Below are 13,719 nucleotides of genomic sequence, written 5' to 3'. Positions count from 1 at the left end.
AGGGTATGCTTTATTTTGATTGTTTAGAGCCTCCGCTTGATAAAAACCACACATTTTTTAAAATTATAGATATTCAAAACCCAAGGATCTCAAATTAATGTTTTTCCTAATTTTTTGGATTTTAAAAATCCAAAATTAAGAATTAAACTAATTTCAGATTTGGAATATCAAACTTCAAGAAAAATTAATTCCAAATGTGTTTAGTTTTGGATTTTAAAAGTTCACTTGGGGGAATTTTTTAAACATCGACCTTCAAAATACTATAGCTATTTTATCATTTTTGAAAGTAATGAACAAATTGGAAACTTAAAAAAATAAAAAATAAACTTTTAAAGTAACAGCAGGGACACATTAATTACACTAAAAAACACTATCCGTTACATAACGTTAAGTCGATGTTTCCTTTAGCTTTTTATCAAACGACTACTTTCCAAAACGGCTACATCCCATGCTCTCCTTCTCTCATCCTAAACGGTTACATCCTAAACGGTACCCTAGTCTTACGAAAAACCATTCTATGCTCTTTCCTAAACGGCTACATCCTAAACGACTAGTTTCCTAAACGATACCCTATTTTTTCAAAAAACCCTTCTATGCTCTCTCTGTCTCTCTCTCGATCACCATTCGCTCTGTGAGAAGGAGCCTCAATCTTTCTCGCTTTCTCTATCAATCACCAAGTGTAAGTGTTATGTGAATTTGTTGCTTTTTTCTGTTTTGCAGGCTACATCTTTTTCTTTGCTCTTCCTCTGCTTCAATGAAAGCAAGAGAGGCATCACCCTCTTCGTGAGCAGATGGTTCCAAGAAGACCTTCTTCATGGCAACAATACGTAAGAAATTTGTGCTTCGTAGCCTCTTTATTTTGAAACTCTCCAGGAATTAGGAAGTTAAGGTTTCACTTGTTTAAGGGTTTGATCTTGTTTCGTTATTTCTTGGGTGATACTTTATAGTATTAACTTTTATCCATGATTGATTTCTCCATTTTCCCTACTCTGTGATAAACCACAAATTAACTTTCCTACACTTCTTTATGATTTATGTAGTTATTTGTGATTCTTGATGAAATTGTAAATTTAGGTATCTGATTTTAATGGAGTTTAGAATTCTGCTCACATTTTTTGTTTTTCTCTTCATTGATTTCTTTTTCTTTGATAACAACATTTGGTACCTTAGACTTATTCCATGTTGTTCATTTTTATCCAATAGAGTCTTCCCTTAGCAACGCACATGAGATGATGGGGACTCTAATCCTCTATTTGAGGATTTTGCCACTTGATTGTTTTATTTGCCATATTAGGCTATTAGCTGTAAAGGGCCTCTTGGGGTTTAGTCAAGATTTATTTTTCCTTGACATAGGTCCCTTCCTTGGGTCAAGATTTATTGTTTCTGTTTGTGGCTTCTTTCTTCAATTTCTGAGTAAGATTTTATAATTTCAATCTATTTCTGGAGGCCAATTCCATGTTGTCTTGTTCTTGTCGAGTCAAGATTTATTTTCCATTGACATAGGTCCCTTCCTTGAGTTAAATGGACCTTTTCTTGTTTCTGTTTGTGGTTTTTTTTTTGAAGTATCTGAGAAATATGTGCTTTTGAAGCCACTTTTTTTTACGTGTGACTTTGATTCTCTTTGTAGATTTTTTATTTATGGAATGATATGTATAATCTATGTATAATGATATAAATATATTTCAAGTTATCGAATAGAAGTCATATACACATAACACCTATATCGTATAATAATGAAAATATTTTGCATAAGAACATAAACATGCAGTATTTAGGAAACCTCCCATCCATAATATTACCATGACTGTACATAATACACTATTTAAACTCATAGTAGTTCAAATCCAGCCACATTGATGAGAGAGATAATGGTTTCTCTCACCCTCCAGATTCAACCCATCTTGGAAAAGTAGAAACTATAACATTCATATTGAAAAGTTTAGCCACTATGCTATGATACAACTTGTATCCATTCAAAGCACAAAAGAACTCATCAAAAGACAACATACCTGATTGTCTCCGTGAAATGATGGAATATCATATACAAAGGTGAAAGAATTTCTTTTGCAATGAGCTCCAACTGCTGAGGCATGGCTCCCTTTTAAGATGTGGGTTCATGAAGTACTTCAATCATCCATAATCCATTAGCTATGGTCCCTTACCTTTCATAGTAATCTGTTGAAAGGCTTCACCATCAAGTTAAGAGGACTGTCGAGTTTTTATACTATAACCACGTCAGTAATGGCAGAATGCTTTTTCCATGGGTCGCATTGGTCCAGCCTCAAATTGCTCGTGCATGTTGAAAGTTCATTAAACAATTGCGTTGTAATAGTGCTAGAGGGCCCAGTGCTCAGGGACCTTGCAGGGGCCTTGAGTTCCATACATAATCATTATTAAACTAATGAAGGCTATTTTCAATGGGAGCTCATTTGGTTTTCTAACACATTTAACATGATAAGCGGACAATATTTAGCATTACATGTATGGATGTATTTATTGAATATTGCCAGTTTACATCCCCCTTGCGCATCTAATGTCTAACTTAACTATTGCAGTTGATGATTTGGACTTGAATAATGTGTAGACTTTTACGGGGTGTTTCTTACCTGGCAATTGGGAAACAACTATGTGGTCCTGCCACAGGTTAGCAAATTCAGTTTGTCACCCAATAATTAACTAGGGAATGCATGTGAAGATAACTTTCTCAGCATTCATGGCTTCGGTAATCCCCGCATTCTTTATTTCATATTTAAATTGTGCTTGCAGACTTTCCCATAAGGTGCTGCCTCACTCAGGAACATAATGGACCAGGAGACAATTGCAGCCTTAGAGGTGTTGCCTTTGCAACATGCTGTCATAATCTTTGCCAATGGAAATGTTACACGAGTAATCCCTATTCTTTAGTATACAAATACCTTTGATCCTTTACAATCTAGTTCTTGTATCTGTTGTATATGTCTTGTGAAAGATACACACATAGAGAATTAACATTCTATGAAATCATAGGATCATTGTTCACACAAGCACATGCATGGACATGTAATATGGAAATATCTGAATGTTCATTTAGAGCACTATTAAATTATACATAATTTATTGTGCACAGTTTACAGTTAATGTTAAATATGCAATAACAGGAGAGATCACCAAATGTCCTTAGATCTACACACATAGAGAATTAACATTCTATGAAATCATAGGATCATTGTTCACACAAGCACATGCATGGACATGTAATATGGAAATATCTGAATGTTCATTTAGAGCACTATTAAATTATACATAATTTATTGTGCACAGTTTACAGTTAATGTTAAATATGCAATAACAGGAGAGATCACCAAATGTCCTTAGATCTTTTTGAGATATCTCTTACTCATATCTTTTGCACTAAATCATTAGTAAAGATTTCTAAAGAAAATTGATCAACAAGAAACAAATCTTATGGAACCTGTTTCAAGTATATGTTAAATGACATCAAAGGACATTATATATTAGTATAGCTAGTTTTAGTTGTTCTAGAATCAAGAAGTAGAAGTATTCATGTAAATCTTCAATAGCGTGATACCAAGCATGAATTTATCATGATGGAGCACCCCTCGTCTGATAAAGAATTGTTTCTTGGATTTCATTACCATCTGAAGCATGGTGAGTCTGTGGGTGCAGATGTGATCAAATAATATAAATGTTTGATTGTCCATTTGCATGTGTGTGAAACAGGGAATAAAAGAAATAGGATTTTTTATTAATATGGCAGGCCAGTCTCACACGCTTTGATGTGTCCACAGACCACAATACACTTCCAATGGAGGAAATCTATGATCCTAGCTAGGGGTCACTGTGACAGAGAACTTGCCAATGTGAGAGGCAACTAAGGCATGTTGAGATGGGTACCAGAGGACCCAGATACCGCCAGGAGGTCCCATTGCATCCAGAGCTAACCACTGGCAGGGGAAAACCTCAAATATTCCGAATTTGGGAGAGAGAGGGAGAAGGAAGCTTGGTTTCCACCAAAACAAGAAGAGACGGAGAATACTGTGAAACAAATTGACGAATATTTTGCCGTTTTCCTGATTGGCCCAAACCCCTTATATTCCTTAGTGGGATGTTTATTTCATTCTCGTATTATAATTGAAAGATAGAGAGTGATTTAGAGCGTGCCTTTGATCTGGTTGCATTTTCTGGATGGAATAGCACTTTGATTTGATGTGCATGCGTGGTGTTTCAGAATGCTAGATTCCCTGGATTGGATCCATCGGTCTCTGATCGAGTTAAGAACCAGACATGGGTATTGTCTTTTTTGTATTGTATTTGGTGAATTGCAGATTTTTAGCTAGATTGGGCATAGGCTCAAAAGATTTGAAATGTTTAGGTTTTAAGTTATTCACTAAATTGCTTTTGTGCCTTTTCTTCTTTTTAGGCTGTGAAGTCCGATCACATAATATGTCATTCAGAAATTAAGTTCACCGCTCACTAAGGTACAACTTCATGTTGAAATCCATTGGCCTTCGAAAATCGTATTCTTGTGCGTAGATGCGGGAGGGATGGAAAGAAAAATTAATCTCCAGTCGCTACTTTGCTAGTATAACTGCCTTAGTTTTTCATCTCTACAATGTCAAATGATGCTGCAAATATGGTAAAAATCAGGGCATGGTATCTGCCATCATGACAATTCTATGCTTTATAGTTTATTTCACAAAATTCTGCATATTAGAATGGGAGGTTATTTGGAGAAGTTGGTTAGCTATTTTTTCATTCTTTTTTGCTAATTGAGCGCTTGTTTAGGGGGTTCCATGCACCATTTTTTGAGATAGCAGCCATCAAAACACTTGGACACCTAATCCATCTTCGCCACTTTGATTAAAACACTTGGCCTTACGTAAACTTCCAGATTAATCACTAATATTTATGTTTGGGGTTCTTGGATTGATAAGATGGAGTAACTTCGCCTCTTATCCATATCTATTCTGTCCAAATTCTGTGATTTGTTAATGATGGTTGTTGTTTCTGAGTTACATACATCGAAACAGTCCTTTTGTTGCTTGAGTTTTACTTATTAGTTATTTTTGGTTAAGGAAAAAATTTTAATTTTGATTTTGATGTTGTCATTGATTCATTCTATAGGTGACTGGGTATCTATTGAATCCACAAATTATGGGAGTTGACCTCAAGTATGTAAAGCAGTTTATAAGTTTTGTTGCTGGTCTTTCCTTTAATATTGATTATGGTTTTCATTTAAATTCTCTCCCCTGAGGTCATAGTTACTTTTTTAAAATATCAACTAGTATGTGATTTTTTGTTTTCTCCCTTTTGCTTGGATCATGCCTCTAACAGATTGATAGTTCATATTCAAAAAATTCACAGTTGAATTTGTCATTCTTGTCCATGTTGGAAACCATTATCTAACAGTTGTAGGTCAGTGTCCCAGGTTGGATACATTTTTTATTGGTTTTGTTTGCTGCTTAATGCGTTTACGGTAGTGTTTGGGCTTCTGCCATTGATATGAGATTGTTCACAATTATCCCTTTTGTAATTATCATTGAGAGGAAGTTCGGGAGTTGAGTCTTGTTTCTTATGTTCTTTAGTGTGTTTTGGTTGGGATTTGAATTGTTATTGCTAACTTATGCTCAAAGGTTTCCTTTAGGGAGTTTTGCAAGGTAACTAAAGTCTGGGGAAGGGACTCTGTCACCCACTTTGAGTTTCCCATTTAACGAGAATTGTTTTAGATCCATATATAATGTTGACTGTGAATTGCTAAAAGTCCAATTCCTCTCTATCAATGCAGAATTGGATTCATATACTCTTTGAGCTTTCTTCTGATGTTCTTGTTCTGGATCTGCAACTTCCTATATACTTGAATCTTTTTTTGGATGGATCATGGTTTCATCATCAGTAGTGCACGACGAATATGTGATCAGTAAATGTCTGGATCAATTAAATTCTCACAATTCTTCATGAGTAGTGAATCTGAACTGTTAAGTTTTATATATATTTAGTTGGAGTGTAACTCAGTCTCCTTTTAAGATGGGTTGCCCATGTTCATAATGCACAACTGTGGACCTCGGCAAAAAAAAAAAGACACACAGCAGTTAGAATATCTGTTTTCATGTAATTCCATTAAAATGTTTGTATGTTTTGACTATTCCTTATGTTACAACCTTTGATATTATCTATTGTTTGATATGTCATTATACCTAATCATAATCATGAGTTAAATAGTCATTGAAAAAGGAATAATGATGAACTCATGTGTGTTTGTTTGGTTGTTCATGTCCCCTCAATGATTTATGATGTGTTACCTTTTGTAGCTTTATGTGCATGATGAAAAATTTAATCAGCCTATATTCTTTTGCAATAACATATCAGGTCTTGTTGAGCCTGTAAGTCAAGCCTGACAACCGAAGAATGACAACAAACGAATAAAATAGTTAGACGTGAATATATTCTCCTGTTGCCTTTCTATGTCATTCTATGTGAATATATTCACATAGAATATATTGTGAATACATTCTTCTATGTGAATATATTGTGAATATATGTCATTCTATGTCATTCTATGTGAATATATGTCATTCTATGTGATTATATTCTTTTGTTGTCATTCTATGTGAATATATTCTTCTGTTGTCAGGCTCGACTTATTTTATTCTTCTGTTGAGCCTGTAAGTCTGAGCCTGACAACAGAAGAATGACAACAGAAGAATAAAATAGAATGACAACAGAAGAATAGAATCTTGAAAGAATGAGCTGTGGATAGAGAGCCCTGCGTTGATCTTCAGGTACTACCTGAAATAATTAGACACTTAGACACAATTGGACACATGCTAAATGAAAACATATGGGGATTGGAAAGTCTTCAGGTATCGAATGACAACAGAAGAATGACCGATGTAAGTCGAGCCGAGCCGATACAAGCCGAGCCAAGCCTATATAAGCCGAGTCGAGGTATTGAGAAAAAATAAAATAGTGAAAATACCAAAAAAAAAAAAAAAAGTATTACAAATTTCACTGAAATTTGTAGAATTTCAGTGAAATTTTAACGAAATTCAGTGAAATTTTAATATAACAAAATTGTGGAATTTTAGAACATAGGCAAATTTTAGAAATCATTTTTTATTCCCAAATTAAACTTTCTTTTTTCGTTTCAGCTACAAATTGTAGTCTAAAATTTACAAACAGACAATCTTCAAATTTGTAGAAGTTAATTAGGGTTTTTATATCCCAATTCTTGGCTTTACAATGTGAACTGATACGAGTCATCTCGCTCCCCTTCATTTCACTCTCTCAAATAGATTGTTCCTCTTTCCGGTGTTCCGGAATGGTTAATTAGACATGGCCTTGAAGCGGTTTGACCCCTGACCAGTAAATTGGCTGATTGGTTGTTTTTTTATTTGATTGTTTATTTAATAGGAATTTGTTTATTATTTTTTACAAATTGTTTCTTTTTTATTTAATTTTTTAAAATTTTTCTGTTTTTCCTTGGGTTTTTTTGGTTGGCCTCGGTTTTGGCTAGAGTTGGCTGGCTCGGCTCGGCTTATTTTGGTTAGGCTCAACTTATATCGGCTCAGCTCAGCTCAAGAGAATTTATTATGAACCGATTTGATGGGAGCTGAGCCGAGTTGATTATAGCCAAAAAAAGCCGAGTCAAACCAAAATAAGCCGAGCTGAGCTCACAATCGGCTAGCTCCAAAGCCTAAAAAATGAGAAAACCACATAAAAATTTAGAGAAAAACAAAAACGTGACTAAGATGCGGATGGTTTACATTATGGAAGAGACACACGTATATGTGGTAGAAATATAAATATTGAAATAGAAATAGATATTTTTTTGAAATAGATATTTTTGATTTGAAATAATCTAATTCATACATATTTATATATATGTAGCCATAGTCTTATATAGATACTGTAATGGGTTCTCACTCTCAAATTTTACTCTAGATAAATCCCAAAACTACTCCTTACTCAAGTTCTAGGTGAGGGCCAATCCATATTTCATTGATTCACGTCCCCATTAACAATCTATTGATCTACTCTCTTTTCTCTCTCTGCGTATCTTGATCAGAAACCGATCCATCTCTCTCAATGCATTTCTTGATCACATAACCAGCCGGCACGAATCTTTTCAAATATCTTCCTCTAGTTTAGACCATAAGGCTTCATTAGTCATTGATCAGAAATCCATTAATCTTTTTCTTCTACTTTTACAATCAAGAAAATGGCGAAGGGTACTTCAAACTAAGATGACGAGCTCAACAACGAGAGCCACCCAAAAAGGAGAAACTATTTTGGTGGCCTTTACAGGAGAAGAGCTCATCGAGAGCAAGATGGTCCCAATTCTCACTCTAACACAAGCAGAGAAGCAATCTTCTCAACTTTCTTACAAACTTGAAAACTTAAACATAATCCTTAGTTGTCATTAGGCTTTGCTTGATCTTAGTCTGATAATTGTGTTTGCTTCTCTCTCTACGCTCCCCATTTTTTTAATATGTATGAAGTGTGGTGTTGATTTTTTTCTTGTGATGATGTTGAAGGGTAATTCGTCCAATATATTTGAAATATAAATTAAAAACTATCGAGAATTTAATTCTTGTATTTTAGCATGTTCTTGTATCCTTCTAAATCAAATCGGAATGGGCTTTGGCTCTTTTACAGGGAATGGCTTTGTCCCCTCAAAACCCTTAGTCCACAACAGGATCACAAGCTCATGTTTGGTCTCATTTTCTCCTTCAAGTCCTTCACTACCAAGATGGATTCGTCACGTAAGCCCGAAAACCTAACCTCTCTCCATCAACAGTCTGTATATGCAGGCTGGTGGACTTACGTAGTAAGCTTCCAGAATAATCATCAATATTTATGTTTGGGATTCTTGGATTGATAAGATGGAGTAACTTCGCCTTTGATCCATATATATTCTGTCCAAATTCTGTGATTTGTTAATGATGGTTGCTGTTTCGGAGTTACATACATGGAAACAGTCCTTTTGTTGCTTGAGTTTTACTTATTAGTTATTTTTGGTTAAAGAGAAAATTTTGATTTTGATTTTGATGTTGTCATTGATTCATTCTATAGGTGACTGAGTATCTTCTATTGAATCCACAAATTATGGGAGTTGACCTCAAGTATGTAAAGCAGTTTATAAGTTTGGTTGCTGACTTTTCCTTTTATATTGATTATGATTTTCATTTAAATTCCCTCCCCTGAGGTCATAGTTACTTTTTAAAATATCAACTAGTATGTGATTTTTTGTTTTCTCCCTTTTGCTTGGATCATGCCTCTAACAGATTGATAGTTCATATTAAAAAAATTCACAGTTGAATTTGTCATTCTTGTCCATGTTGGATACCATATATCTAACAGTTGTAGGTCAGTGTCCCAGGTTGGATACATTTTTTATTGGTTTTGTTTGCTGCTTAATGCATTTACGGTAGTGTCTGGGCTTCTGCCATTGATATGAGCTTGTTCACAATTATCCCTTTTGTAATTATCATTGAGAGGAAGTTTGGGAGTTGAGTCTTGTTTCTTATGTTCTTTAGTGTGTTTTGGTTGGGATTTGAATTGTTATTGATAACTTATGCTCAAAGGTTTCCTTTAGGGAGTTTTGCAAGGTCACTAAAGTCTGGGGAAGGGACTCTTTCACCCACTTTGAGTTTTCCCATTTAACGAGAATTGTTTTAAATCCATATATGATGTTGACTGTGAATTGCTAAAAGTCCAGTTCCTCTCTATCAATGCAAAATTGGATGCATATACTCTTTGAGCTTTCTTTTGATGTTCTTGTTCGGGATCTGCAACTTCCTATATACTTGAATCTTTTTTTGGATGGATCATGGTTTCATCATCAGTAGTGCACGACGAATATGTGATTAGTAAATGTCTGGATCAATTAAATTCTCACAATTCTTCATGAGTAGTGAATCTGAACTGTTAAGTTTTATATATATTTAGTTGGAGTGCAACTCAGTCTCCTTTTAAGATGGGTTGCCCATGTTCTTAATGCACAACTGTGGACCTCGCCAAAACAAAAAAGACACAACAGTTAGAATATCTGTTTTCATGTAATTCTATTAAACTGTTTGTATGTTTTGACAGTTCCTTATGTTACAACCTTTGATATTATCTATTGTTTGATATGTCACTATACCTAATTATAATCATGAGTTAAATAGTCATTGAAAAAGGAATAATGATGAACTCATGTGTCTGTTTGGTTGTTCTTGTCCCTTCAATGATTTATGATGTGTCACCTTTTGTAGCTTTATGTGCATAATGAAAAATTTAATCGGCCTATATTCTTCTGCAATAACATATCAGGTTTTGTTGAGCCTGTAAGTCGAGCCTGACAACGGAAGAATGACAACAGAAGAATAAAGTAGTTGGACGTGTGAATATATTATTCTGTTGTCATTCTATGTCATTCTATGTGAATATATTCACATAGAATATATTGTGAATGCATTCTTCTATGTGAATATATGTCATTTTATGTGATTATATGTCATTCTATGTGAATATATTCTTCTCTTGTCATTAACAATTCTTCATGAGTAGTGAATCTGAACTGTTAAGTTTATATATATTTAGTTGGAGTGTAACTCAGTCTCCTTTTAAGATGGGTTGTCCATGTTCATAATGCACAACTGTGGACCTCGCCAAAACAAAAAAGACACAGCAGTTAGAGTATCTGTTTTCATGTAATTCCATTAAAATGTTTGTATGTTTTGACAGTTCCTTATGTTACAACCTTTGATATTATCTATTGTTTGATATGTCATTATACCTAATTATAATCATGAGTTAAATAGTCATTGAAAAAGGAATAATGATGAACTCATGTGTGTTTGTTTGGTTGTTCATGTCTCCTCAATGATTTATGATGTGTCACCTTTTGTAGCTTTATTTGCATGATTTAATCAGCCCATATTCCTCTGCAATAACATATCAGGTTTTTTTGAGCCTGTAAGTGGAGCCTGACAACGGAAGAATGACAACAGAAGAATAAAATAGTTAGACATGTGAATATATTCTTCTGTTGTCATTCTGTGAATATATTCTTCTGTTGTCATTCTATGTGAATATATTCCCATAGAATATATTGTGAATACATTCTTCTATGTGAATATATTGTGAATATATGTCATTCTATGTGAATATATGTCTTTCTATGTGAATATATGTCATTCTATGTGAATGTGTGTCATTCTATGTGAATATATTCTTCTGTTGTCGTTCAATGTGAATATATTCTTCTGTTGCCAAGCTCGACTTATTTTATTCTTTTGTTGAGCCTGTAGGTTGAGCCTGACAACAGAAGAATAGAATCTTGAAAGAATGAGTTGGATAAAGTGCCCTGCGTTGATCTTCAGGTACTACCTGAAATAATTAGACACAATTTGACACATGCTAAATGAAAACATATGGGGATTGGAAAGTCTTCAGGTATCGAATGACAACAGAAGAATGACCGATGTAAGTCGAGCCGAGCCGATACAAGCCGAGCCAAGCCTATATAAGCCTAGCCGAGGTATTGAGAAAAAATAAAATAGTGAAAATACGAAAAAAAAAAAAAACTATTACAAATTTCACTGAAATTTGTAGAATTTCAGTGAAATTTTAACTTAATTCAGTGAAATTTTAATATAGCAAAATTGTGGAATTTTATAACATAGGCAAATTTTAGACATCATTTTTTATTCCCAAATTAAACTTTCTTTTTTCGTTTCAGTTACAAATTGTTGTCTAAAAATTACAAATAGACAATCTTCAAATTTGTAGAAGTTAATTAGGGTTTCTATATCCCAATTCTTTGCTTTACAATGTGAACTGATACGAGTCATCTCTCTCCCCTTCATTTCACTCTCTCAAATAGACTGTTCCTCTTTCTTGTGTTCCGGAATGGTTAATTGGACATGGCCCCGAAGCGGTTTGACCCTTGACCAGTAAATTGGCTGATTGGTTGTTTTTTTCATTTGATTTTTATTTAATAGGAATTTGTTTATTATTTTTTACAAATTGTTTTTTTTTATTTGGTTTTTTAAAATTTTTCTGTTTTTCCTTGGGTTTTTTGGTCGGTCTCAGTTTCGGCTAGAGTTGGCTAGCTCGGCTCGGCTTATTTTGGTTAGGCTCAACTTTTATCGGCTCAGCTCAGCTCAAGAGAATTTATTATGAACCGATCGGATGGGAGCTGAGCCGAGTTGATTATAGCCAAAATAAGCCGAGCTGAGCTCACAATCGGCTAGCTCCAAAGCCCAAAAATGAGAAAACCACATAAAAATTGAGAGAAAGACAAAAACGTGACTAAGATGCGGATGGTTTACATTATGGAAGAGACACATGTATATGTGATAAAAATATAAATATTAAAATAGAAATAGATATTTTTTAGAAATAGATATTTTTGATTTGAAATAATCTAATTCATACATATTTATATATATGTAGCCATAGTCTTATATATATACTGTAACTACTCAAATTTTACTCCAGATAAATCCCAAAACTACTCCTTACTCATGTTCTCGGTGAGGGCCAATCCATATTTCATTGATTCACGTCCCCATTAACAATCTACTGATCTACTCTCTTTTCTCTCTCTGATCTACTGATCTACTCTCTTTTGGCTTCAATGAATGGTATTAGATTGACCTCAATCAAGTACCCTGTCCCTAGCATATCGAAACATTTTTTTGACCGAATCTTCAAGATTTGCAGCTCTATGGAAGTCTTTCTCTGAGGTCTTTCAAGGATCGGATTATGGAAAAACATACATGCAATATTGTATTTGAACACATCACCATATTTTGTTAAATTTTTTACAGTCATGCAATATTGAATTTCCCTCTATGTCTATCCAGATTATCAACTAGGTACCACCAAGGTGTCTCTGCCTTTCTAAGTTTTCCTTTTTAGGGTGAAAAAATTCCATTATTTTTCTGTAGATGCGATGAACCTGTCTTGGTCTCAAAAAGCCCATAAAATTTATCTTTAATTGTTTATATAGGAGATAACATGGATGGTGAGAGATTGAGATACACTTAACCTTGCTATCTACACATTAATATATGATTGGAGAGAGAGAGGTATACAAATTTACACATCTCCTTTTTGTAATTTTGTTCGTGTTTAATTGTAATGTTATGTGTATTGGTTTTAACGCTAAATGTTGTGACTGTTTGGGGGCATAGCTATTTATTTATCAATCATAGTAGATGGTGTGTGTCTCTTGCAATTTTTTATCATTATTGATATTTATTTATATTTGTAAGATAGCTTTTGAGAATTGGGGTTTGACAATCTTTGTCTTCTTCTTTCTTGCAGTGCTAGTTCCCCCAATTACCAGGTCAAGGATGCTCTATTCATAGCTTTCGAACAATCACATACAAACTTAGCTTTGTGGAGAGTTCCTATAGGATTACGGTGGAGTTTCTTTCTATTATATGCATTCTTCATTTTTTACTTGCATTAACATGGTTGCTTTTTGTTGAGTGACATTCATTCTCTTTTTCCTCTTTGTTTTCTCTTTCTCTTCCGATATAAACTTCCTCAAAAAAAGAAAAAAGATAAAGAACTGAATTTACCTAGGCAATTTCCATTTACACCAGGCAATATCTAAACAATTCTTAGACATGCTTAGCTGAAGTGTACCTAGGCAAATTCCATTTATACCAGGCAATATCTAAACAATTCTTAGACATGCTTAGCTGAAGTGCCCTCAGTCAA

At 34.1% G+C, this 13,719-nt stretch overlaps 1 long non-coding RNA gene across 2 annotated transcripts; it reads left to right on the top strand.

The window, feature by feature from the left end:
- The first annotated feature begins 594 nt into the window (after positions 1 to 594).
- On the top strand, positions 595 to 4,468 carry LOC148778920 (uncharacterized). 2 transcript variants are annotated; one of them, XR_016046805.1, is made up of 4 exons: positions 595 to 827; positions 2,556 to 2,886; positions 4,229 to 4,270; positions 4,421 to 4,468. It is a non-coding gene; the product is annotated as an uncharacterized LOC148778920 (long non-coding RNA). The 2 variants fall into 2 exon arrangements; XR_016046804.1 differs by having other exon boundaries at positions 4,229 to 4,288.
- The last annotated feature ends 9,251 nt before the right edge of the window (positions 4,469 to 13,719 follow it).

This window comes from Amborella trichopoda, chromosome 13, assembly GCF_054954075.1.
Source record: "Amborella trichopoda isolate Santa Cruz 75 chromosome 13, AtrichopodaSantaCruz75HAP2 v2.0, whole genome shotgun sequence".
Taxonomy (NCBI): domain Eukaryota; kingdom Viridiplantae; phylum Streptophyta; class Magnoliopsida; order Amborellales; family Amborellaceae; genus Amborella; species Amborella trichopoda.
The sequence above is the reverse complement of the archived record's forward strand: the minus strand, read 5'-3'. Positions and strand labels throughout refer to the sequence as shown.